Source organism: Ambystoma mexicanum, chromosome 2p (assembly GCF_040938575.1).
Source record: "Ambystoma mexicanum isolate Mex_15411 chromosome 2p, UKY_AmexF1_1, whole genome shotgun sequence".
Classification (NCBI taxonomy): Eukaryota; Metazoa; Chordata; class Amphibia; order Caudata; family Ambystomatidae; genus Ambystoma; species Ambystoma mexicanum.
This window is the reverse complement of record NC_090923.1, coordinates 553,165,026-553,190,391: the sequence shown is the minus strand read 5'-3', so window position 1 is coordinate 553,190,391 and position 25,366 is coordinate 553,165,026. Positions and strand designations below refer to the sequence as shown.

The following is a 25,366-nucleotide window of genomic DNA, read 5'->3' as shown; positions in this document are numbered from 1 at the left end:
TAATTCGAGGAAAGGCCCTTAGCGTGTAAGCGCGTCTGCACGCATACGCAATTTCATTGGACAGAAGGCCCTTCAAGCGCAAGCGCCTCTGTGACGTGACGCGCGCAGGCGTGCATGGGCGTTTCAGCGCGCGTGAAAAACTGCACGTCCGCGTGTAATCCGAGGAAAGGGCCCATGCGCATTAGTGACGTGATGCGCGCGGGCGTTTCCCGCAGCACGGGTTAAAGGTGAGCGGGGCCAGCAGTTCGCTGTACGTGCCTTTCGTGGAGACCGACGTGTGTTGCTGCTTCCTGTTGTTTCGCGTGCCATCACAACTTCACAGCTATCAAGGACGTATCTATTCTTTTGGTGGGGGTATTGGCTACGCGTGTTTTTCTGCATCGCGCTAGTCAGACGGTGAGTAGCACATGCTATTTTTCCCACTGCGGGTGCCCCTGTGTATCGCACCCATTTTCGATGTCATAGTAGCCTGCGTGTCCCACGCCTACGCGTTATTTGTGTTACTGGGTGCCACCGCGTACTGCGAGGTTGCATCCACGCACGTAGGCTGCAGGGTTACGTGCACGGTTTTACTGCAGTTTTGGGGTGCCTGAGCGTTGCGTGACCCGTCACTACATCACCGGGGTCACATACAGCCTTGCAGGTGCAGGGGGGCTGTTAACATCTTGCTTCCCACCCCCTTCACCCCAATTGCCCAGGTCAATTGTGGTGTACACCTCCCATTGGCACTACTCCATCTGTGCCGGCACTACTACATCTGTGCCATGGTTGGGAGGACACCAAAGGTGAGGGGTGCCTCAGCTGGGCGTACTCCTCGTGGCCGGCGTGGTCGGGGATGTGGCCGTGGTGACCAGGGAGTAGGGGGACTCCAGGGTGTCCAGGGCGGCCACAGAGGGGGAAGAGGCAGGGGTGCGCCACTTGAGCACAATGTTGTGTTGGTGTAGTCATGCCACCACCCCCTGTGGTTCCGGGGGATGCAGCTTCTGCATCTGGCACTGGCGCCCGTGTGACCTGGCAGTCCGTTCCATCGACTGCCACGGGCCCAAGGGTAGTGGTAGCTGCAGGTGCAGCTGTGGACACTGCCACCCAGGCTCAGGGTCTGCCAGCGCAGGCTGCGTTGGCACTTGAGGAGCCCTTGGTAGATTTCCAACAGGCCAGGAGGGAAACCATAGGGGCAGGCCGGGCTGCTCAGGCCAAGACACGTGTCCCTGGGGCAGTTATGTCATCTGCTGCCCCGAACAGCCGGGTGTTGGCAAGTGCAGGGGCAGATGCACCCAACAACACCCCGGTTGTGAGTCTGCCAACCAGGACCGTTGCGGTCAATGACCCTGCCACAGCTGATGTTGCTGCGCAGGGTCCATTAGAGGGCACCCAGCTGCCACTGACACAAGTCAGGCCTTTGGTCGTCCCTCCACCTGCCACTCCCTTGGCTCAATCCACCGAACCCACTGGCCATACTGCTCAGGGCGGCATTAGCCAGCCAGGGTCTGCACCACAGTCCAAGAGGAGGAAGGCTGCACCTGCAGCACAGGCTGGGACCCCACACACAGCCACGACCTCCTGCACGTCGAGGAAGAAGCCTTTCTGCAAGCAGGAACTGGACTTCCTCGTGGGCTACGTGCGGGGCCACAGCCGTGACATGCTAGTGGGTGCCAATAGTCAGACTACGGCTGCCCAACGTGACACCCACTGGAAGCATGTTGCAGAACATGTCAGTTCATTCGGCCATGAGGTGCGCACAGCGCAAGAGTGCAAAAAGCGTTGGAATGACATCAAACGCAGCACTAAGGCTAAGCGTGCCTCTAATTACAACTTGACTCTGGTGACTGGCGGTGGGCCTGCACCAGAGGAGGAAGCGCTCACTCCGCATGAGGCACTCGTTGCGGAGCTCATACCACCTGAATTGGTCGAAGGAGTGGGAGAGATGCTGGACTTTGATGCCCAGTCCAGTGAGTGTTAATGCGTGTTTGTTGAGGATGTGTGTGTTTCACTTGTGGGATGTGTTGTGCATGATTGCCACTACATGTGACGCGTACATGGTTCTGATGTGTAAGTAATGCAATGCTTCCGTGATGCATGTCTCCTCTGCCTGCATGCGGGGACTCCATGTAGGCATGCTCCCTTGCCCCTCCTCCGCCACTCTGCACCCCAGTTCCACCTTTGCACTGGTCTGCTTCAATCTTGCCAATGTGTACTTTCCTGTTCATGCGTCCTGTGTAGATGCTAACTTCCAGCATAGAATCTGCCAGACATATGCCGTGTGGTACAGCCTTAGTACTTGATGCAGGGTATCTCACTTGTACTGTGCATAGGTCATATGTCCCGCAGGGACATGAGTGCCCATTCATGCTCCATGTGCATTGCACACATGCCCCTATGTGTCCTTGATTGGATGATCACTGTAATACAAGTCCTGGGTGACATACATTGCATGGCATCTCATCAGCCTTCCCATGTCAACTGTGGCTCAGTACTTACTGCGTTGCACACATGTTTAGGGTCTGACAATCTGTGTGGCTCACAGGCCTCAGCCTGTTCAATGGGCAATGACTCTGTCCAACTGTTGTTGTGTCTTCTTCACACATGGGCGGCCTCCAGAGTTTTCATCATGTGTCCTGCTTACTGTCCCATCATCATTTGCAGTGTTGTCACTTGAATCACATTAAGCTGTTGATGCCAGTCAACACTGCCTGTCAATACACAGGTGTATGGTCAGCCTTTTGATACCATGCTAGGCATCCCTGCTTTTGTACTGGGGTGGAGGGGTGCTTGGCTTCTAGATTTGGTACACATTGAATGCACAATGCACGTGGTGCCTGAATTTGACCTTGCGCTGCCTTCACATTTCCTGGCACACACCATGGAGTCCTTGTACATGTAGGTAGTGAGTGGCGTACACATTTTCTGCACTACATAGACCCACTTCCATGGAAACTGCCACCTTTCAACAGGTCTGATCACAGAAGCAATTCAAAGTTGACCCAGCATGCATGGCAGGTTATATGTTGTGTGTCACATGTCTGCCTGATGCGTTTGTTGTCGGTGCTTGTGTGTGTTGTGTGCTTCTGACATGTGTAGTGACCTTTTTTCTCTCTATTTTTCAGGTGATGACGCAATGGAGGCGGAGGATGGTGTTGTCATGCCAGACACAGGGTTGTTACCACTACATCAACCCGGCACAAGTGGGGGTCGTGGGGTGGTAGGCCACGAAAACCCCCAAGTGCTACAGTCCACCTTGTCTCTGGCTGCTTATGAGTCCAGCCTTGATGTCGACTCTGACGTCCATGTTGAGTTGGATGAGCATCAAGTCCATGTGTCAGGGGTGAGTGATTCTGATGTGGGCACTCCTCTGTCTGACACCTGCACTGAGGGATCAGACAGTCTGGGTTCCTCCGCCCGTGGTGGATCGGGATGCAGGGTCACCCTCCACACCAGTCACTGATGTGCCTGGGACATCACGTCGATGGCGGCATGTAGTCGTGCAGCCGCGGGCGGTGCCAACACAGCAAGGACCCCCGGTCCTTGGGTCCCGCAGGGGTCAAGCCCAGCAACGCGGTCGCCGCCCGCAACCACAGTATACTGAGTGGGAGCAAGACATGACTGCCAATTCAGAACGGCAGGGGGCAGCAATGGAGAACATCGCTGAGAGCATGGAGCGTGTGGCCCGATCTGTGCTCCCCCCTGCTAGGCAGGTGCTTCTCCAGCAGCAGGCGGCACGGTCCACGGCCCGCTCGCTCAGGCTGGGCATGGCGGCCTCAGACAGGGCACGCCAGGCTGAAATGTCGTCTCTGCGTCAAGCAATTGCTGCTCACGCAGAGGCGCACATGGATGCCCTGAGGGAGGAGTATGCTTCCCTCAAATCCACTCTGGGTGTCCTTATGATGTCCCAGAGGCAGCGGGCAGAGGAGAGGTTTGCACAGCTTGAGCGTACCATCTCAGCTGAGCTACAGGCTTGCCGGGAGGTGCAGCGGTTGTCCAGCCAGGCCTTGCAGGAGGAACTCTGTGTTACACGTGCTATTGCAAGAGGAAGCACGTGTATCACGTGAGGTTCTGCATGCAGACCTATGTCACATTGTCACACAGATCCAGGCTCACCCGTCCGGCAGACTTGCTGCCGACGAGGGGCAAGCTGCGGCTAGGCGTGGCCAGGCTACTGTGCCACGTCCTCCTTTCCAGGATGAGCCAGACTCGGACGACCATCTATCTCCCACATAGGTCGGGCTGTGCAGGCGTTGAGCCCATGGAGGTTTTTTTTTGGCTCAGCATCATCGCATGTGGGTGTTGAGCAGCACCCTGTACCTCCCCCCTCCTGGGTGCCTCCCCTCCCCCCGGGTTGTATGTGGCCATTTTTGATTTTTTTTTTAGTTTAGTTAGTTAAGTTTCTGTTTGATAGTTAGTTTAATTAGGTAATGTAGGTTTTTCATAGGTGGTGTAATTAGTTAATATAGTTTAAAATTGCTTGTCTATTGTGCTTTCATGTGACGGTGCGGTGCTTTGTGACTTTTAAAGGCATCCACTGTCTGTTCCAGCTGGGCCCTTCAAGCTTGTCTTGTGTATGTGTTTGCTGCTTGGGGTCCTTGACTCACATATGCCACTCCTGCCTCCCTTATCCATGGACTCGCAAGGATGGTTCGGTGTGACAACCTGTTACACAAGGGCTTTGGACTGTCATATCTGTGGCATGTCTGGTGCTGTGTGACTTGTGTTGACACCCCTAGTGGGGATGATTGCGGTGTTATTGTCCACTGTTCAGCTTTTGCTAGATGGGGTGTTTCATGATTAATGTGTACATTCATTGCTATGCATTGTGTAGTATGTTTCTTATCTTTACTGTACACGTGCTTGTTGCAATTCATGCTGTAGATAGTGTGTTCCACACTTTTGATGTGAAAGACGGACTGATGGTGTGATTTCTGATGTAAGTCTCTGACATGGTCCATTAATGAGATGCCATCATGTGTTTCATGCCCTTTCTGCAGGGGGATGAGCCTCCAGAGCACCTTTGCCAGCAGACATGGCCCATTGGACGTCTGAATTCTGGACACGTTTGTTGGTGCCCACATGCACATGTGTGCACAAGTAGAGGCACAGGGATTGCAGACCTACATCCTAGAACTGCTGACGTGTTCCAAGGAACTCCAGGCAAGGTGAGCAGCACAGGGGGGCCACAACACAGCAAAGATTGCACCAGGCGAGTTGCACATGCAGGTTTAGTCACAGCACTTAGGGTGAGCTTGGACGAATATTGGTGTTAAAGCACACAATGCAGCTCAGATGTGTTGGTGGACTGATGGCTGTTGATTGTAAGGTTGTCTGGGACACCTGCAGGGGCAGTGGCACATACCCTCCGGTACACCAAGGTCCATTGAGGCACTTGTATCAACCATGTAGCCTTCCGAGACATGGAAAGGGGCAGCTCACAGGGACATACAGCAAGGGACATACTCGGGTGCAGTGCATTTCATTTCCATGTACATTTTGATACATGCACTGCAAACTTTGTTTTGGTCATCGTGGAACACGACTTGTTCTGAAGTCATGCCTTGCTATATGGGTCTGTCTGCTTACCCAGGGAACATTGCATGTTGTGTGAATTGTGACACATTGGTGTTCCATTTGCCACGCACCCACCGGAGGCTGACTTACTGCATTGACTGTGTATGACCCATTACAGGGGTAATGTTATATATGGGTATGAAGCATCTACACCAGATTGTCTGTTTGTAGAGTAGTTTGTTGCTATGGGGCATGTTTGGTGGTGTGTTTTTGTGTAATGGGCACGTACAGATTATTGACTATGGCTCTCTTTGCAGCATTGCAGTGGTCCTGTAACCAGACCTGAGAGTGCGCAGGCAGGAGGCCAGCACTCAAAACCAGAGCTAAGTGTCTTGTTGTTTTTCTTTCAAACTGCTCTGCATAGGCTTGCTGGGGGTGCACTAATGCATGGATGAATGTGTAATTCAATTTGGTGTTTTTTTTTCCCCTAATCACCCAGAGTCCTATCCAATTTTAAACCCTGTACCCTCTACCCGGTGTTCCTGCTTCCCGTACCTATCCAAGCAACGTTCCCTAACCCTCTTTCCCCGCTGGGGTTGCGGATGCCTGTGTAAGCCCCAAACTTGCAGGCGCCAAAACCCTAGAGGGGGTGGTTGGTTTGTGCCACTCCTAAGCCTGGACTACAGAAGGCCATGACAATGATGTCCAAGTTTGTTGGGATTGTGTATGTGTTCATGCAGGTAGTACATTTTCGTGCATTCCCTACTTTCATGTGTCATTCCTCCTCCCCTCTCCTGCCACTCATTCCAGTTATCCAGTGTGCCAACACCTGTCCCGACTGCATATCCCTGACCCTCCTTCCCCACCAGGGTCTCAGAGGCCTGTGTGAGTTTGACCTTGCAGGCACCCGGGACACGGTGGGGGTGGTTGTCTCGTGACACTCCCGCGCCTGTACACGGGACCTGTGACAGTACACATCCGTTCATGGTGCATCATTCTATGTTATGTACCACACATGGTTCACATCCTGTTGTGACATTGTTTTACTGTGCTACCTTGGTTGTTACATCATTGTGGTAGTACTTGGCCTTTGTGAGGTACTGCTATGTCAAGTCATCTACTGGAGGGTGTTCTGGTTCGTTTTTCTGGCTTGGATTTTGTGATTTTGCAAATGAGGGTGGACTCTGAGGGTGCAGGCACCTTTTTACACACAAGGTGGGAGATGGTGACGAAGGGGAAGGGTGATCCTGTGGCCAGGTGAAATTGAGGGTTGAAGGCTCCATGACCCAGGTGCAGTTGTTCAGTGGATCATGGTCATTTGTGAGGAGGGGGGGTTTGTTGTTGATAGTTGCCTTGCCCTGCAGTGTGATGGGAACCCTGACATTGTAATGGTGGTATCATATGTACATGTTGTGTTCTGCTGATCAATGCCTGTTCATGTGTTGTGTTTACCTTTCAGGTGTGAGGGGATAGTTGTGGTTTGACATGCTGGGGTGTACACATGGTGAATGTTCACATGTGATGTGTACAGGACACTGATGGTCACTTGATTGCACATGCATATGTTGAGTGCATGTCCTTACTGACCCACACACTTGCACTATGATGCACTACATGTACAACCACCCTTGCATATCCACGTGTACACTGTTTGCCTTCTGCTGCCCACTGTGTCCCTGCAGCACATGTTCTGTGACCAATTATGGATCCTGTACATGCCTAATTTGCTTTTTGATGTGGTCTGTCGCTTAGATGTGATGCTCAGGGTGTGCATCACACACAATGGCTGTTCACTGTGCTGTGCGCTGAGCAGTGTGTTGCAGGAGTTGGACACAGCACACAGATGCTGCATTGTTGATTTTGCAATGCACAATGTGCATGTAGGCAGGCATTCATTGTTATGTTATGTCTACAACTCTTGTAATGCATTTGGAAATTACTTATTTTGGGTGGGAGGTTGTTGGCCAGTCATTTCATCTGATTCCATGTCAGGCATCATTGTCTGATGCCACTGTACATTTTTGACATGGCAATGTGTACCTTATTGGTACTGTGTTGGTGTATGGGTATTGCTTGCCATGTCATGTTGTGGTTTGGGAGGGTTTGACTGACATAACAGTGATGGCCATGGCCTGTTTTGCAGGTGTGTGTGATTCACACCTTGCATGTCAGGGTCATCCGCTTCTCAAAGCAACTAGCTGGGGGTAGATCTCTCTCCGCGGCAGGGCCTCCCTCTGGAACAGCCTTCCTGCCTCACTGGAACTTGAGGAGAACCATCTCCGGTTCCGGAAGCACCTCAAGACCTTCCTCTTTGCTTCTGCTTTCTCTCTGCCTCTCCCTTGCAAAATTCTTCACTGGAACTGCACTGGATCTGCAACTGGGCCACTCTCACCGACCTCGGTCCCTGGCCCAGCCATTCTCCACTTGCACTGCCTCCCTGGCAACCCCTGCACTGCGGGACTGTCTCTCTATCCCTACAGCCCCCCCCTTCCCAGCACTTGTCTGCACTTACCTTTGCAGTTGCCACCAGCTGGCCTATTTATTTGTTTTTTAGTCTACTTACCCTGTACTGCACTCCCCCCTCCCCTTCCCCTTGCACTTTTCCCTTCCCCCTACCCCTGCACTTGCACAATCTAAATGACACCTGGCCTAGTAGTATCGTTGTCTGTCTTCCCTTGTTCCCCCCTCCCTGCCTCATCGCACCTTGAAATACTTGTGTATAGGCACGTTACAAATGCCATGTCATGTCATGTCATATGTGTGCCTTTTGGTCACACAGGATAGCTTGTGTTTAAGTAGCTAGGGTATGCAGACAATGTGGCACTTCCATGGCAACTATCTCAGGGTGGTAGGGTTGTGACAGTTGACTGTCTCTTTGTCATCATCGATTGTCACCTGGTATGTGCCAGGCCTGTGTGCACTCCGCAGGGGTGGGAGTTTAGGTGAAAAATGTGGCCACAAGCTGGGTCCGGGCTTCCTCGCCACGTGCCCTGTCCCCTCCCATGGGCAGCGCCTGTGCCTGTGGTTGGGGATGTGGGGCCACCACCATGTCCACCGGTACGCCCTGCCGTGTTGCAACATTGTGCAGGACACATGCTGCCACAATGATCCTGCACACTACTGGGGGTGAATAGAGTAGCTGCCCGCCAGAGCGGTCAAGGGAGCGGAAACGTGACTTGAGCACTCCGAATGTGCGCTCCACTATGGCCCTGGTTGCAATATGGGTGGCGTTGTATCTTACCTGGGGTGGTGTGGTGGGGTTCCGGATTGGCGTCATCATGTGGTTGCTCAGAGGGTAGGCACTGTCCCCTGGGGAGGTGTAAATGGTTGTGATTATTGGGGTTTGTGTATTTGTGTGTGTGTGTGTGACATGCATGCATGTGCAAGGGCATTTGTACCCACCTAGGAGCCATGTGTCGCCATGCTGCCCAGCTTCCAGGGCCCGGCTCAGGGGGCGGACATTCTGTATATGAAACTGTCTTGGGTGGAGCCAGGGTAGTTTGCACAGACAGAGGTGATGATTCCCTTTGCATCGCATACCACCTGTACATTGATGGAATGCCAGTGCTTGCGGTTTCGGTAGATGTGCTCAGTGGCTCTAGGTGGAGGTAGGGCCACATGGGTGCAATCTATGGCACCGAGCACTTTGGGGAAGTGTGCCACCCTGAAAAAATCCAGGACAGCGGCCTGCCTTTCTGCGGGTGTTCTGGGCATGTATATGTGCCTGCGGACTGAGGTGCGACCTGTCATGATTGCCAGTACCTGGTGTAGGCAGCGTGACTGCGTGGTCTGTGAAACCCCCCCCACTATGGCAGTAGTCCGCTGAAATGACCCAGTGGCCAAAAAATGCAGGACATTGAGCACCTTCTCCAAGGGGCTCAATGCTTGGGAGCAAAGGGTGGGTGATGTAAGGTCATCTTCCCACTCCCTGACCAGGTCTAGGATGATATGGGGTGGAAACCTATACCTACCGTAGACCTGGTCATCAGGCATCCCAAAAAGGCTTGTCTGTGGTGCGAAAATGCGTGCCCTGGCTATTCACCTCCTCCTGCAGTGTCCACGATCAGTGCTGCGACAAATGGGGCATTCATCGTAGATGTATATACGTGTTTGTTGTTTGCGCGCACTTTTATACTGTGCGCGGGGACGCTTTCGCCTGCCTTCGTGTGGCGGACGCGTTGACGCCTGTGTGCGTCTTTTGCCGTGCGCGGGTTTCCCGTATTCGAATCCATGAATACGGGCTGTTTGTGTGCGTGTGGGCGTTCTGTGTAGTTCCCTGCAGTACTTCCCCAGTTACGCCTTCTTTTTCACGCGTTATTCCCCATTCCGCGTGTTACGCCCACTGTTCCGCACACTTTGGTTGTGTGCGCCGCGCTATGGGCGCTTTTGTAGTGCGCGTAGCGCACGCCGTGTGTGCCCGCGTGCGCCATGGCAGGATTTGGTGCACGGACAGCGGGAAACATGCACAGCGTCTTCCTTGAATCACACGCGTGCGCTGGGTTTCTCACGCTTGCGCCACCTTGCGCCTGCTTGCGCTAGGATTTTCGGCGCACGTTTGCTCCATGAATCGACCCCTAAATATAGATCAATATCAGCAAGTTATTTATGAATCAATATCTTATGAGCTTTGAAAAAATGTAATGTCAATTGAGATTATCAAACATCGCTAAAACACATTACTTTATTACAAATGAGTGCACATGCTGTACACCTACCGAAGTGGGGTAATCATGGTTTGAACATGCCAGTCGCAAGATGTTAAACTGTCTCTCCCTTCAGCCTTTCCCATTGAAATTCCTGTATAGAGTTTAAGGAAGAGCTAGTCCAAAACACTTGTGAGTACAGAAAAACTTAATTTGAATGCACGGGCATGGTGGCAGAGAGAACAATTGACAGCTTAAGTAAACACAGACACATGCCATTACTATTGTACAGTAAGAAAGCAAGCGCATACCAGAGCAGGGGTTATGTGCAAGAGGTTTGAGTGCACCACGCCCTGACCCCTGAAACGGCTATACAGTAAAGCGTCATACGCCTGCACAGTAAAATTACTGTACAATATGTTGCCATCAGAGATGCAGAATCAGGGTAGTGATTAACTGAACAAGTCCCACCTTGGACAAACTGGAGATTGCCGCTACAAAGGGCACGATCCATGGAATATTTCCCCTGCTGAAAAGTGACTTTCCACTGGGCACATCGAACCTTGCAAAGTGTATTTTTGCAGTGCAAAGTCAGCGCATAGTCATTCTTGCAGTACAAAATTACTTTGCCCGGACTTTGCACGGAAAAAATACACTTTGCACAGTTCCATAAATCAGGGTGTGTGTCGAGCGCAAAGTCACTTTTCAGCGGTGCAAATTCACTTTGAACCGGGCAAATATGCCATGAATCAGGCCCAAAGTCGCCAGAACTAACATGACTCCCATTAGTAGATGGGTTAGTGAAAGGGTCTGTGAAATTAAAACAATAGAAACATGTCACCTTACAACTGTGTACTGTACACCAGAGTGCTATTAATAGAATTATGTTAGCACATACATTATATTATAGAGGCTGGGGCAGCATGAATCAAGTGCCACATTATTAGGGATCCCTTAAAAAGGGTGGAATTCTACAGCATACAGTCCACCATTAATCAACAAGGCAAATGTGTTTAAAGTGCAGAGCATGTGCACATTAAGGCAGCTTCCAAGTGGCCGTGGGCTGCCCAAAGGGGACCACATGATGGATACGTTTCAAACTGGCTGTGTGAGCTTCCCCACAGAGTGAAGCTCTGTCCTTAGGAGCTACACGAGTATAAACGGGTATGCCTACATGGCCATTACTGACATGTTGCTCATATGCATTGCCTCTTGCATAATGAAGCAGAGGAATTGTACCTGATTCACAAATATTTGCACTGAACCTGTCCATGTCGGTAGCGTGCCCTCACCCCACAGCAACCCAATCCAAGGGTCAAATGAAAAAAGTACAATAAAGGTGACCTGTGTATGAAGATGTGAGGGTAATTGGGCTGAGGAAGTGTCAGTTACACGCCACAGGAGCCTCTGGAAGACAAGCATGAGACTTGGGCAGCCATTGCACATGTTGGGCTGGGTTGTATGCATGTATAGGATTTAAAAAAGCGCAAACGTAGCTGGACATCAACAAGCCCTGTATATAGGTGCCACCCCCAGGAGGTTAAAAGTAGGGTGTAGGGGTAGCAGAGGCTATGGGAAGAGTAGGGGGAAGAAGAGGAGGGAGGTAGCATGAAAAAGATGTCTCAAATTATCAAAATAAAAATATAAAGCTGTGTGCTGTTTTATTTCTGTAGGAATTAAAAACTGTAACTGCGGACAGGGAACTTGGAGGTTGTTAGGGAGAATTCTCATTGATGGCTAATTTCCCTCACCTAGTGAGTCCCCCAGCAGCTTTGCTGGACTTCTGGAGTTTATTTTTTCCACTTGGTAAGAGCGTGAGCTTTTCCCCCCAATCTTACCTGTGTTTTGCCAGGTATATTTCTCTGTTTTTGTTATTGTGGACTCTGAAGTACACCACTTCAGTAGCCCCCTTCTGTTGTGTGTCACACAGCACCTTCAGTGCCGTGGCACAGGGTTGTCGTTGAGACTTCCCCCTGACTCCATTTATGAGGCTGACTACAGTCCCCCAGAAAAAGGTAAAGTTCCATTAACTTTACCTAGTCAATCTACCACAGATCCAGTTCACCCCATCTTCCATGGAGTCTGGAAAGGGTTACTTTGTATCCCTTTTTATCTGTACCTCCTAGAGTATTGTTTTAACATTTAGACTTGGCTGGTGGTAGTGGTATCTACCCTAACTTTTCTACCGCCATTATATTAGATAAATGTGGTATTGTTTTAGGCTATTATATTAGCCTCGAACATAAACCCGCTTGACCAAATTGTCTTTCTTTTGGCTCCGGTTGCGTTTATTCGCCATTTCTTTTTGTTAAAGTCCTTCTTGTGTTTTACTTTGCGCGGCAAACTAGGTTCGCCTTCTTTGGTCACCGTCTCTTGGCAGGCTTCTGCCCAGAAGCCCTCCACCATGCGTTTGGGTGTCTAGGGGCCTCATTACACGGATGGCGGTGAACCATGGCGCTATTAGCGCCATGGTTTATGCCGGTAAAATACCGGCACTGCCTTGGTGGAATGCAGAATTACAGCCCTATTCCAATTTTGGTGGGGCGGTAATTCCCCCTTCCACCATTGCCCTTCCCCATTCCCATTTTTGCCCCATAGGGCTCTATGGGAATGGGGAAGGCGCTAGGGCGCATAGGGCTCTATGGGAATGGGGAAGGCGCTAATTACGGTACCGCAAATTGCGGTACCGTAATTAGCTCCCTGGTCCCTTTGCGGGTTGGTTTTTACTGCCTGCAAAAAGCAGGCGTTAAATTCCCCAACCCGCAAAGGGACCTCGTAGTAAGGCGGTAAGGATTTACCGGTACCGGTAAAATACCGGTACCGGTAAACCCTTACCGCCATCCATGTAATGAGGCCCCTAGGGAGGGGTGCATTCACCCCCTGCACAGGGTATCTTAGGAAACACAAGTTGCACTTTGCCATGATTGGCTGAGGTGGTTGTCCAAGCTGGACAACCCCCCTGCTGGGTGATTAACAGCCAGGCTGTGTGAATGGGGTTTTTGCGCATAAAAGGCAGGACTCTTGGGCCAGAAGTCAGAGTCGCCACTGGAACTACAAGGAACCGAAGAGAAGTGGAGAGAACGAAGACTGCTGCAACTACCACGTTCCGGTGAAGCCCTGCTGCAGTCCTGAGCTATCTACCCTTCGACGACTAGAGAAGATCCAGTCCGGAGTCTTCTTCCCTTGAGCCTGGTGGGGATAACCAGCTCATCTTCTTCAGCCAGAGGTCGCCTTCGTGGTCGAAATCGCTGCACACTGCTGTAGTGGTCCGGATAGCCACCTGAAGAGCCTCTCCTGTTTTTAAGGAGCGCACCTTTTATTCATTGTCGCTGCTGCCGGCTTCATCCCTGTTTGGTGCAGACCCCCTTCAGACGTCCTCTTTCACCTCGAAGCTCCAGGAACCGTGGGTCTGCGGGACACCAACAGGAACAACTGCCAGGGCACCAGCTGCACCATTGGAACAAGGTACTGTGTTGAGCTAGAGGAAACAGGGTGAACCCCTTTTCTTCATCTTAAGGCTTTCCCTTGTCTTCCCTCCTTCTGATAACTTTTGCTCCTCAACATTGACAATATCGAAGTACTCTTGGCTACGTTGAATCGTGAACTGTCTGACTGTGTGATCTTCGGCAACAGCTCCCCGGTGTCACTTAACCCTGGCTCCAGCCCTTTGACTCTTGAACTCCTGTCTCTGAGTGTTTCTCGATTCTGTCTGCCTAACCAAAATATTGCCTGTGATATTTGCCTCCAACTCCCTCTGGGTATCTCAGGTGCTAAGTGTGTTTTTGCCCCGGTAGCATTTCTTGTCACGGATACGCGTTTCATTATTGGACCGAACTGTCAAAAAGTGATCGCAATCATATTCGCGGTAACATGTTTTGTTCGTAACACCGGTCCATTCAAAGGGTACTTACCTTGAGACTTACTGTACAAAGTGAATTGGTTAGTTGTATTATATTTTTCATGTGGTTTTAAATCTAATAGAAGTGTTGTGTTTACAACAAATGGTTTAAAAATAAATGTACTTATATTTTTCTACCTGAGGGAACTGCACAGGATTCTGCCTAACAGAGGTCAAGAGGCTTCAGATCTATGTCTGACCAGCATTAAAAGGGGCACTAGAATTCTATCTATGCCGCTGTAATGGTAATTGCTGCTCCATCCTAGATGAGCATTAACACATACTTATATGTCACATGCCAGAGAGGCCTCCGGAACTGTTTGTGGAGAAATAAGTAAAAAGGGCTCCTGCTCCAAGTGATCATGGATGGAAGCATTTGCTGAGAGTACAATAATAATTAAGACATACACCCTGAACAAGGCTGGCTGGGAATCTTCTATCTGGTTGCAAATAGCTGAGATTTCGAGAGAATGCGGCAGCAAGTCTCAGAGACTTTCTAAGGCCTTCTCTGAGTATCTGTTTATGAGCATCAGTTTATATGATCGAATCGATATCATAATACAGCATTGGCCCAGTATCAAGGGGGCGTTCTAGACATTTGCATAGTGGTGTCTTGCAACATGAAGCTTTGAAAACAGCACGTCAGCCTTTCGGTTTCTACCCTTTCTTAACTTGGGTAAGACTGGTATTAGCAGCGTGGAGAACATATAAGGAAGTAGCTGATTACTAAATATGATAAATTAGAGGTTGTTGATCTGTGATGTCAGGTTACCAGGCTGCCCAAATTTGCTAGGCCCAAAACGTGTGTTTTGTACAATAATGGGAGAGACATTGTTCAGGACAGCTAATACACGTGAAATCCTGCCACCACAAAGTGTACCTACGCCTCAAGCCCATACATACTCGGGTATGTATGTTTTTCTTCCATTTCTAAAGGGGGGAAAACAAAGACAAGGAAACAAAAGAAAAAATGATTAGCGGAGGTGGTGTTCAAACCTACCTCTCAAGATGTGTAACGTGTATCGTCTGCCTGATTTATGATGCTTTGCATGAAAAGAGCACTGCTTTACCCTTTAAAAGATAACTACACTTTGCTTCTTAGGTCACACCTGATGCTCTTTAGTTCAGATCCCAGCAAATAAAGATTTCTGTGACTTGTTATGGCTTTCCCTCGAGTTCTCATTTGCTCTCGCACTGCAGTAACCCCGTGTTTTCATGAAAGCCTGACTCTCATTGCAAGCCGTCAGACTATGTAATGATTTAAGTTTATTGTATTTTTCGATCTGTTTTCACCACTTGGAATTTCAAGGGGCTAACTTTATGGTTTGGTTTTTAGCTATGTATTAGACTAAAGGTGTGATCTGTCTGCATTTTTATCCATGTTGTTTTTTGTTTCGTGGGGAGCCCTATTCCACTTTGTTGCCGAGACACTTCATAAAAATGTTAAATAACATAAAATAAAACGCGTTTTAATCCAGTAGCCACTGACCCACTCTTACCCTCGCAGTCTGGTTTTTCACACTCTCTAAATCAGAAATGCTCATTAATTTTATTATGAACCAGCCACTTAGAGCCTCAAACAGCCTAAGCCAGTGGTATTCAAACCGTTTTATGCAGAGCCAGCACGTGAGTAGAAATGTTGTTGCCTGGCTACCTCAGATGCCATAACTGCTTATAGTTTCTATTTTCAATCAGTCCCCTACTCTTTTTGAACAGTTTTGCGCCCCCCCCCAGACATCCCTCGGCTCCCACTAGGGGGGCCAGGCCATAGTTTGAAGGCCACTGGATAAGCTATGTGCATCCCAGCGCCCTTACGTCTAGTGTGTGGACAGAAAGGGGCCACCTCTCCCTGCTGCATCGCTCTGTGTGCAAAAGGAACCTGGTGCTACATCTGTTTATGCAAGCTCGTAGGACTATGTGAACTGTTTAAATAATAAACCAGGTGATGTATGTATGGTGATGGGGATTTGTCAATGCCACAAGTGGTGTATACATCTGAGATCTGTTGTATACATTAGGAGACAAAGACTGGCGTCTGTGAGGGTTGTGTTGTATTCTGCTTTTTGCATTATGACACATAAGAGTCATGTTCACATTAATAATGATACACGTTTCAAATGCATGATGCTAAAACTGTCGCAGCGGACTCTGGAGGCTTTGAGGGATATAGAAACTATCTGAAATATGTATCTACTTTATACAATACAGGGAAACCATTTATGTGATAAATGTGTGTTGATTAATCCTTTAAACAATCAGCCCATTTAGAACTAGTCTCAGATAGAGTCACATTAATTTTTCTTTAAATTGATTTCTCAAACCCCATTAATGGCAGGACACCCTAATTTTACATGTGTGATACATGCAAACCATTTGCGGGCCACTTGATGCTAGCTCAGGATGTTGTGCATGACACGGCAACAACCTCTCTGTTTTGAAAGTAATCATTTGAAAGACGCTTTATGAGACAGGTGGTGTCCTGGTGATGCATTGTGTGATGCCACACATTTTGCGATTCCCAGCATTCAAGAGAAGCTATTTCTTAATAAAAATCGGCAATCGCCAATGGGTGCAAATCAATTCGCCCTGCCTCATCCTTAGCTCAAAGATTTAATTTCCCCAGCAATCATTTATATATTCATTTATTTATTCATATATGTACTTGAAGAACATTGCTCTTTTTGATCACAAAAGAATGTACAATAGATAACAAATCAGATTTGACGGGAAGCAGTGAGCTTCTTACAATGGGGTGAGCTTGAGGGGCATTCTGACCAGTCTGTGGAGGGGAGTAAATGGAATAGTCAACGGGGACAATACATAAGTGGTCAATACAATGAATGTTTGCCTCTCCATTGGTTGCCAATGATGTGTAGAGTCAAGTTCCAAAATCCTACACCTGGTACACCATATAGACCTGCATGGCTCAGCAGGGGTCTCCCTCTTCACTAATTAGCCCCCCTGAATTGTAATTCTCATCTTTGCCTATCATCTCCGCGACACACACAGACATTTTACTTTTTACATACCAAGCACATTTTCACTAGGGTGTTGCCTTGATATGCCATGGAGGGGGGTCATATTATGACAGCCGTACACGCAGTAGAACCAGGGGCTCTGCCTTGCCTATGCCACTATATCCTTATATGACCATTACTGCCAACATATACAAATTATTGCTGCACATGACAGGTCTACAAATCATATGCCAAGAAAGCGCCACGTTTGCAGGTGCTGCCATTATTCAGTGCGGCTAATGTAACCTCAGAGGATACAGCCATCTCATCTCTTTTATGGTCTTACAAACTAGGTATGGTCAAATATATGTATGTTACAGTTTTGTATACCCAGTTGCTTCTTTCAAATGCCAAGCGCATCCTGAAATGTCCAGTTATACCACCAAATGTGAGTAAATACCCCATACCCTGGTATGAGATAAAGTGAGAGGAAAAGCCAACTGACACAAAACCTCAAATTCTGTAATAAGTAACAGAGAACCCTTTATTTCTTCTTGTTACCACAGAAAGACTTTCATCATAATTTCAAATGTAAAGAGGCTTGTCTATCAATCATATTTTAATCCAAACGTTAATAACAAACAAACTGAAAGGGAACCCATGAGACCTCAATGTGTTTCTATCCCTACATGACTCATCATCAGGAGAACCAAGAGGCTGACCCCACAGCATTGTACTCATATATGGCGCTGACTATAAATGCTGTTGACCATACATTCCTGAGCTGTACGGTGAGTGGCATATACGGTTGAGTAGACCTTGCTAGGATTCACACCTGTGACCTGCAGAACACACATACATACCAACAGTAAACACTTAATACGCGGAGCTATCTTAACAGCTATTTATTCTTCAATGTGCATAGCACACCATTTGATAATCCGTTGACTCGGGTGGTTTCATGTCTTATCTAATATAACACCTTTATTCCTACTGCTTCTAAGTACTTTAATGATGTCATGGCTCACTAGTAAACCTGATAATAGTAGTGCTATATTTTCTTTTAAAGAGGGCTGGAGGTGACAGGAAAGGGTGATTGTAGATACCCTGATAAGTGTTTTGAACTGCACAATTGATTAAAAAGCATTATGTGTCGCAACTGGATAGCTCAGCAAATTATAATAATTATAACTGGTTTTATGTTTAATTAAAAGCTCATCTCTGACACGTGCCAGTCTGCACTTTCCATGTTCATATTTAAGCAGGGCTGAACACGCCCTTCATCTTTCTAAGGCTTATACACTAAAGGCTTAATTCACAGAATGTTTTCCAATGGGGTTTTGTAATTATAAAACACTTCTGTGAATTAGGCCCTAAGTACTACATTGTGTACTAATAACACATATTTTCATAGTGCTTAAAAGCAGGTGGCATCATGAGTCAACATTAAGGGCCTGATTCATGGAAGTGTTTTATAATGGCGCAATCCCATAGGAAAATGTTCCATGAATCAGCCCCTACGTGCTATAAATAGAAAGAGTATATAATAATAACTATTTTACTTGGTCATGGGAAGTTCTAGGCCACAGTAACTTCAACATGTGTAGCATGTTTGCACAAAATGGTAGGCCTCAGAAAAATAAAAGTTGAATCTGAGTAGCTCCTCATCTGAAGCATCCAGTTTCTCCGGTTTATTCAGAAAAATACTACTCTTAAGTCTTGCCTTAGCAAATATGGCACATTAGAGAAAGCCAAACTTCACAGCATGATTTAAAAAATAAAGCGGGTTCGAAGATCCCACCTTATGTTTGCTTTCACATTGACAGTGACGGCTGGTGTATTTTTTAATTGGTGGCGTGTAAATATTTGCCACAAATATGCAAAAGCAACCAAGCGCAGCGAGGGAACCTAAACCAACCAAGGATGGTCCATGGGGGAGTTCTCCCCCAACAGGAAAATGTGTTTATTAATAGGTTAAAATGGTGCATTATAGAGCACACTGGGCCTCATTACGAGTTTGGAGGCAGCCATGGTGCTATTAGCACCATGGCTGCCTCCAAAATCGTGTCCGGGTCCGTGTTCTGTGAATGAGGAATTACCGGGTCATTCCAACCTTGGAAGACCCGGTAATTCCTCATTCACAAGACCAATCCCCCATTCCCATTTGAGCCCCCGTAGGGCTCAATGGGAATGCAGATGGAGCTAATAACGGGCCCGTTAGTAACAGGCCCGTTATTAGCTCCTTGCTCCCCTTGCGGGACCAGCAAAGGACGTCTGGTCTGACCAGACGTTTTGTGCACGTCCCGCAAGGGAACCTCGTAATAGGCTGGAATGGGTTTACTGGCACCGGCACCATTACCGGTGCCGGTAAACCCATTCCGCCAACCTCGTAATGAGGCCCACTGTCTGTGAAAAATTGGTTAAAAAGTCAGACAGTTTGTAATCTTTTTTGTGGGATAATTCATGAAGAAATCCCATAGATGCAAGTCACCAACAGTGCATAGAACCATTTCCCAATGCATTTGTATGATCTTTCTCCACAATATATGCGATTACAAAAAGCATTTTCACATTACCTATGCCCATACATTTCCATTCTGCTTCACCTATATATGACAGTATTCCCATATAAAAACATACTAATTTTGAGCATAATTCCAGTATCAATACCATAAAGAAGCACATCTATACTAGCTCTGTCAATAAGAACACATTCTTACATGTGGGTGCATGCCAGTACCTGCACGTAAGAACATACTCTTATTGGCCTGCCCATTAAAAATGCATGCCACAATAAGAACACATGTTTCACTTGCTGCTCCAATGCAGGCCATTCCATATTACAAAATAACACTTACTGTTTTCCACTCATCATAGATTATCAGTAAAGAATGTCATGCCATAGTAAGATATTATAGCTGGACTGGCTGCACCAAAATGCCAGCCTAGCCATGTAATAATGTGTATCTTTATTTGTATTAATTATATCATGGTTTAACATAAAACCTTTCACACTTTTCCAATAGAACAATTCATACATTAATAACTAGTTTCATAATAAACTGCAAATCACAGAACAGATACACATTCGTACAATTACACTTCATAAAACATTCCCAATAACATCTATAACACTCAGCCCTATTCACCATAATACAACATTTCTCACACACAATAAAATCACTTGTTTATGTTGAATACTTTTGAGAGGGTAGGGATGTCTCCTAATACTTCACAGATCTCATCAAAAATGCAATCAGTGCAATTGATAAGGATAAAAGTTTAGTGCTCATCATCGTCTCTGTAAATTGTCTGTAAATACAATCTCTATAGTATGAATAAAACAACTGTATCTCTATATCAAAACCTCACATTTTAAAATCAAGTGCTGGAGAGTTTCAAGGTCTGCAGATTTACATGATCTGCAGGTACTTTTAACATCCCAAGAAGAGGACCCAATACTTCCAAAGTTGAGAGGCAATTCAATCTGAAACACAACAGACTGGATTGAAAAGGCAGAGAAGGAGATTTCACCACATAGGGAAGTCATACGAAAGGCAGAAAGGGTCCAACTACTGTATTTGTGTACACATTATACAGTTTTAACTCACTCAATCTTACCAATGATTCAATACAATCCCAAGGCTTGAATTGTTCCCTCACAGCAGTCATATCAGCATCATAGGGAATATCCGCCTCCAACAGCAAATGTTCACATTCACCCATGAAATCCATGAGAACTATCTCCTTACCCTCTCAAAACTACTCACCTTGTTTCCATTACAAGTATGAGTCACAATCACCCTTTATTCTGAAATATACACTTAATTTATTGTGTTTATACACATACCATCATGCGTACAATGCCAATTCTAGGTAAATTGCTTGTATTGGAAAAGAAGGAGTCAAATGTAGGACTGAACACCACATTTTGCCTTCAAAGCTTTTTAACCACTTCTGTATTTCAGGAGGCATACATTAGAAGCCGAACAAAATAGTGGGCTTAATTTTTGCACGATAAAATTCCAAGAAAAGAATTTAAAAAAAATGTTGTTTGTATCATCCTCATTTGCAGAATAAAATACTCAACCTTTGCTCTCAATTTATCTCTTACAAGCTTCAGATTTTTCGTGTCACAAACAAATAACCTAAATAAACCGGGGAATCTACAGCATCAACTTTCTCCAAATTAATATATCAATTGAATTTCTTGGAAAGTACTTTGGCATGTTAGCATAAAATGTGCAATGTGCCAGAATGTATTTGTAGATTATTATCCCGCAGAAACATCTCCATGCTCATTCGTCTTCTTTGGAGATCAATCAGCAATATAATAAGAGCATCAGCATATGCTAGCCAACCAACTTCCAAAGATCCAATTTGCGGAGGGAAATAAAATGCATGAGTAAATGCTAGGGGTAGGTTGGAGATATAAATTAAAAAGGGTGTGGGCTAAAACACAGCCCTACATCAAACTTATGTTTACCTTAACTTCCCTAGATAACACACCTCCATCATGTTCAAACAGACCTTAATTCTGTTATTATTGTGGAGGATTAGGAGAATATTTAGTAAGCCCGCAGGGATACCGGAGCTAAACAATTTACTCCACAGCCTGCCCTCTGTCCACTCGATCGAAGGCAGCAGACATGTCCAAGCTAGCAGGACGTAGAGGTTTCCTCCCTGCGAGAACCTCTGCTGCAATAGAGATATCATTAAATCATTCAATAAGGAGCCCATACCACTTCTAAAACCAGTCTGGAACATACTCAGATGCCCCGTATCATCCATCCACTTGGCTAAATCTTTCGATACAAAGCTTGCTAAGACTTTACATGAGGAGTCTATTAATGACATTGGACGCTAATTATTTGGAGATGCCCTATCTCCTCTTTTAAAATAGGGAACAAATGTGGAAACCTGTCATAAATCAGGGATTAGTAATTGACTGGCCACCTATAAAAAAAGTGTCAAAAGAATTTCAGCCCACACTAAAACAGTATCTTTTAAATCCAAATTCGACAGGCCATCTGGTCTACAAGCCCTAGAATTATTTAGCCTTAACAGGCAATCGACCAAATCATCGAAATCTTAATTTGCGACCCAAGGTATCGCTGGCAATACTATCCCTACCCCTGCAGCCCCCTCATTCTTGGAAAAAAGATTAGAATAAAAGGAAACCTTTGCATTACAAGTAACCTAAGTCATGCTCTGCAGATTATTAGAGTCATCATTTTAGCTCACGCTTAATCAATTTAGAAACACCATTTTGATTGGCTCGTACATACTTATGAATCTTATTCGCTTTTAACCAATTTTTGTAAGATTGTTTTAAACTCCTGAAGGTCTGAAAAATAGAATCTTTCCCCTGATTGACATTACTCTGAATTATCTTTATATCTTTTTGCAATTCCCTTTTCCTGTCTCGAATTTCAAAAGGGATACGGTCTCTCAGAAAGCTGTGGTTTTCCAGTATAATATCTTTTCCAAAAACATTAGTGGTTGACACATTCATTTTTTCTTTTCTTACGACCAACCTGACCAGTCTGTAACAGCTCTTTGATCAAAGAGATCCAAAGCATGGCCCCCCATTGATAGTCTACTTTTGGCAGTATTAGATATTAGATTTTTACAAACAGAATGAGTCACCCAGAACATGCCTGCTGTAAAAGAAGTTTAGCAAAAAAATTGCATGATCACTCTTTTTATTTTTTTGCACTTCAAAAGATGATATTCTGCTAACACTAAAAAATGGCACAAAAATGTAATCAATGGTGTAACACGAAAGGAGGGCCAAACCACGTGGGCCGACTAGGGACATCACCCCTGATGTTCCCATTAAGTCTAAACAAATTCCACTTTCCTGCAAAAGTAGACTACCCCAAACTTCTTGATTTCCTACTCATTGAGCAATCAATATCAGACACATCATTCCAAGTAGAGCCTAAGCATTGGTTTTCCTCCAGCAGTAAAAAGTACCTGCATACACAGTTAAAATTCTCAGCACAAATTACCTTTGCAAGAGGGTCCACCACTGGAAGAGAATTTTGTCCAATTCCACCGAAATTGCAGCATCATCAGCAGTCGCCATATTAAAAAAAATATGAATTAAAAGAAGATTAAATCGTGTACTAATTCCTGGTGAACTTAATTTTACCACAAGAATAGAATCAAGTGGCGACTTCCATTCCTCAGCCAACAGATTTAAGTTATTCTTTACTGCTGTTAATAAGCCACCTACGGGGTGGCCTTTTAATCCTTTCTTTGCTTTTTTCAGCATAGTTATAAATCCATCAATCACCAGAGACTCACATAACCATGTTTCTTGCACAAGAACAAATTCACAATCCTTAAATCTGTCAACCATTTGAGGATTCATAACACCTTTAAAACCCCTGGGATTCCAACGAAGAAGAGACACTATTTTATCCTTAAAACCCGGTTCCGACTCTTTAAAGGGATAAAGAATGTTAGGTAATTACCTCCACTCTTCTGTAGGTTCATTCTAAGAGAAAACATATCTATCACCTGCCGGATGCAACTACTTCACAGAAAACTTTAAAAGCTTCAAATTTGCCCCGAGTCAAATTTGAGCAAAACACTTTCTCTCCCCAACTACATCACACAACCCTCTTTTGGGAACATATGTCATACCCTCTTATTAAAAACTCTTTCTGTGCCCCCAAAACCATACCACAAATCATTTCTGAGTGGAAATGCACCCTACAGTCATTGAACAAATCATCCTCATTAATTTCAACCCACTTCATATCAGCTGAGGTGATACCAGACAATGAGAGAATGCCTTTTAGAATGGACAATATTCATGCTCTCTTCATAGGTGCAGCCACTCTGCTTCACGAAAGATAACATTACTGTTAATGATCAGCAAGTTAACTTGCGCAAGTGAACCCAACCCGCTTGACCCTCGATAAATGGTTACCGCATTCTCCCTTGATCTCTGTTCAACTTGTAGATCGCCCTTTTCCTCCTTTAAAGTCAACATCTTATCCTTTGAAGACTTTGAGAAAGCTAGATGTGGCTGCGACTCCCTGCTGTCCTCCATCAATACCTCTGAAACCTGGGCTGATGCAGCAATACTATCGTGTGAAATCTCACCACACTCCTCAGGACAAGTAACAGACTTTGATTATATCTTTGTACTTTTTTTCTAAATGTATTTTTCCTCTCCTCATACACCAATGTTTTAGTGTTCCCTGAATTGGTAGGGGAACCAATCCTACCCTCCAGAAACAAATAATTGACTGAAAATTGTCAAGTTGTTCCCGAGTGTCATAAATCATAAATGGTCCACTTTCCACCTGAGAGTCAGAACCAAAAGATTCCAAACTATTTGGAGCGATCTCTAGATTGTCCAAGGTCTTATACATTTCAGGCACTCTACTACCACCCAGCCTAATACATTTAAGCTTCTTTCTTGTATGTCTTACGTTTAACATTGTGGATACTTCAACTTCCGTACTGTTATCACTAGGGACCATCTCTAAACATACAATATCTGAGTCAACTTGAGAGGTCAATGTAGCAGTTCTAACCTCTGTTTGTTGTTTAATCTGATGCCCAAAGTAGAGGCTCCTTTCACATATTTCATTGGCACGTAAAATGTTGCAACAACAATTTCTGCAGCCTCCTCTGGACCCAATTTATGCTGTCACTGATTTTTATTTTCTTGGCCACATGGATGCTTATGCTTATTAGGGGGCCTCTCTTCTAAGACTTTATGCCAGGTCTCCAGCAGGAAACCCATCTGAGGCAAAGCAGAGCAACTAGAAGGACCTGATGATGGCAATCCACCCGTCTGAATTTGTAGAGTAGCTGTAGATACAGAGTCCAATTTGGCAAGAAAGCTGTTAATTTGAGAGCTTAGGAGGCGAGGTCAGGTCATGGCAGACATAATCCCCAGCACCTGAGCGACTTCCTTATCAAGAGGGGTGGCCTTGTTGCTTTTCAGGTTATATCTCTCGCATTTGCCCCTCATAGTGCCACGTGCCTTAGTGACCAGAAAGAGAGCCACTGAGTATATCTTGCTGAGAAAGGCTTCTCCTTTAGGTGAACACCAAGGGGCTGGAGGCCAATAAGCCTCTGTAAACATGCTTATCACAACAGGCTGCTAAGCAGGGGTGTTACTAATATCTGGGGGCTCCGCTAATGTCAGGACTCGGGGCTTGCTAGCCTTGTGGTTGTAGCCCCTGAACTTCTATCCGGGCCTACAACCAAAAGACATGGGGTTATGGCCCTCTCAGCACTCCCCTAGCAATGCATCTGCCGCTAGGGGGCAGCAGAAACCTACCAGTCCATATAGTGAGGCAAGAGCAGATACATGATTGTGCTGTGCGTCCTGTTGACCAGCG

The 25,366-nt window shown here is 46.3% G+C and overlaps 1 long non-coding RNA gene across 2 annotated transcripts in view; it reads right to left on the bottom strand.

The window, feature by feature from the left end:
- Nucleotides 1-25,366, bottom strand: part of LOC138566549 (uncharacterized) — a 91,709-nt gene that overhangs the window by 24,764 nt on the left and 41,579 nt on the right. The window contains exon 1 of one of the 2 annotated variants that reach the window (XR_011301961.1): nucleotides 23,009-23,123. The exons of the other annotated variant lie outside the window; for it this stretch is intronic. This is a non-coding gene — a long non-coding RNA (uncharacterized lncRNA). Of the gene's footprint in view, nucleotides 1-23,008; nucleotides 23,124-25,366 lie in introns of those variants that run through there. 2 annotated transcript variants of the gene reach the window in all.